This window comes from Azolla caroliniana, unplaced genomic scaffold, assembly GCF_043228905.1.
Source record: "Azolla caroliniana isolate FFs.n. ecotype wild unplaced genomic scaffold, voAzoCaro1.0.p SCAF_1485, whole genome shotgun sequence".
NCBI lineage: Eukaryota > Viridiplantae > Streptophyta > Polypodiopsida > Salviniales > Salviniaceae > Azolla > Azolla caroliniana.
The window spans coordinates 446-3,152 of NW_028231920.1; the positions used below are offsets into that span (position 1 = coordinate 446).

General features: G+C 38.1%; 1 pseudogene; it reads right to left on the minus strand.

Moving 5' to 3' along the window:
- Window positions 1-281: 281 nt before the first annotated feature.
- On the minus strand, window positions 282-1,703 carry LOC147847134 (18S ribosomal RNA; annotated as a pseudogene).
- Window positions 1,704-2,707: the final 1,004 nt, after the last annotated feature.

Below are 2,707 nucleotides of genomic sequence, written 5' to 3' on the forward strand. Positions count from 1 at the left end.
TAATTATATATAAGATTTAGACCTAAAGAATTTGATCATTTGCACACATGCCATTGTCCATAAGCAGGAGAATCAATTGGTTGATCCAATTACAACATATTAAACTCTCGCCCTTTTAGAAGTAATAACGAATAATTAATGTTTAATTTGGCAAAATAAAATGCACAACCCACACAAGACCCATGACATGCCCTAGATCTGGCACATGAGTCAAGCGGGGCGAACAAGCTTCTGAGCTTCAGAATACGACCATAGTTCACATTGTTGGTTCAGATGTATGTCAATGATCCTTCCATAGGTTCACCTACGGAAACCTTGTTATGACTTCTCCTTCCTCTAAATGATAAGGCTTAATGAACTTCTAACAACATCACCGGTAGGGAACTGCCAATGTTGTCACGATCCGAAAACTTCACCGGACCATTCAATCAGTAGGAGCGACAAGCGGTGTACAAAGGGCTGGGACATAGTCAACACGAGCGATTACTAGAAATTCCTAGTTGAATATCAATAATTGAAATGATCTATTCCCATCGCAATGAAATTTCAAAAAATTACCCAGACCTATTAGTCTAGGTGGTAAACTCGTTGAATTCATCAGTGTAGCGTGCATGCGGCACAGAATATGTAAGGGCATCACAAACCAATTATTGCCTCAAACTTCCATGATCTAAACGGCCATCGTCCCTCTAAGTTGGGCACGAAGAGGATCCTTTGTGTAACTAGTTAGTAGGTTGAGGTCTTGTTTGTTAATGGAATTAACCAGGTAAATCACTCCACCAACTAAGAATGGCCATGCACAACCACCCATAGAATCAAGAAAGAGCTCTCAATTTGTCAATCCTTACGATGTCCGGACCTGGTAAGTTTCCCAATGTTGAGTAAAATTAAGTTGCAGACTCCACTCCATGTGGTGCCCTTCCATCAATTCCTTTTAAGTTTCAACCTCGTAACCATACTCCCTCCCGAAACCCAAAAACTTTGATTTCTCGTGCTATTGGAGTCATCAATATAACATCTAACAATCCTTAGTCAACATTGTTTATGGTTGAGAAAAGGACAAGCATAGTATGAACCATACGTGCATTCTCATTCGAGAATGTTTCAATCATTCGAGTATGGTAAACACCCTCGAAGTATGGTAAGTAGTAAGTACTATACTTTTGTTTCATTATTTATTACAAGGTAGTAAGGTAATTTTTTTTAAAGGTAAAAAAGTTAAGGGAATGTTTTGATAACATATGCATTCATTTGCATCCATAGGAAAAAGAATGTTTGCCAATGCGAGTCTGTTACCTACTATGAGGACAATATCTGATCGTCTTCGAGCCCCAACTTTTGTTCTTGATTAATGAAAACATTCTTGGCAAATGCTTTCACAATACTTCCCAACTTTAAATGCCAATATGGATGTTAAGAAATTAAGTGAGCTTTCCTTTGAAGCGATCATTGCTTTCTTAACTCATTGAATTGGAAAATTAGGCAAGTATAAGCTCTTAACTCATTCAATTGGAAGATTTGGCAAGTGTAAGCTCTCTGTCTTAGTGGCACCATAAATTAAATTAGCTTCGAAAATTATTTCTCAGATCTAAATACAACAATGAGCAGTAAACTTCATAAAAACAAACATAAATGTTACAGGTTCTCCATCTCAATGGTGATTGTGTCCAATTATATTATATACATAGCAACAAAGCACAATAACCGTGCATATGGAAGAGAAAACCCTTATGTAGCTAGTTTGGTAGATCTTTTTATTGTCGATGAGGCATGGTATACAAATTTTTATTTGGCAATGCAGCATTGTAAAAACAATACTTGCAACGGAATGAAGTTATAAGGGGTGAGCCGATAATAATTCACCTTTAGTATGAGAGAACTGTTGATTCACAAACCCCAATAAGGAGACAACTTTAGTGTATATATAGTTGTATGTAGATGTTCAAAAGTAATATTTTGGGTATTGCAGAATAAATTGTAGGAAGCCGTATATATCTCCTGTCTAAAGTTGGTCCACAGCTTGCGTATCATGAGGACCATCACTAGACTGGGCTTTCCTCATATTCCAATGTAACCCTTCTCTCACACTGCGCAAGAAATCATGAGTCGAATCCACTTCACATGTCGTAGGAACAGGCCAAAGGGAGATATTACATAGAAGGGCATCTCCAGCTCTTAAGTGTTGTCGGTCTTTTCCATCAAATGATGCCCACGCATCACCTCTACTATTGAATGGTACTTGCACACGAAGTGTAACATGTTCCGGTAAGATGAGTGGTCGAAAAGAAAGAGAATGAGGACAAATGGGTGTGAAAAGGATCCCTGGCACCTGCAAAATAGGCAAAACTAAAATCTATGACCAATGCAAAAGCCTAGAATAATTTTGGGGCAAAGCTAAAACTATGATCAAGAACAAACCCTAGAACAGTGTGTAACTGAACTACGAGAAATAAACAATCAAACCATAGAATAAAATGTTAAGGGCAAGGATAAACCTACGCACAAAAAACATTAATCCCTAGAATGACTTCTGAATGAGGTAAACCTTCATACCTGAGGATGTACCATAGATCCCCCAGCTGCCAATGAGTAGGCAGTGCTCCCAGATGTGGTTGAAATAATCAATCCATCTCCTTGAACACAGGTCATGAAGGAATTATCACAATAACACTCCAAAAAGGTAAGGAAAGATGATATACCCCGGTCT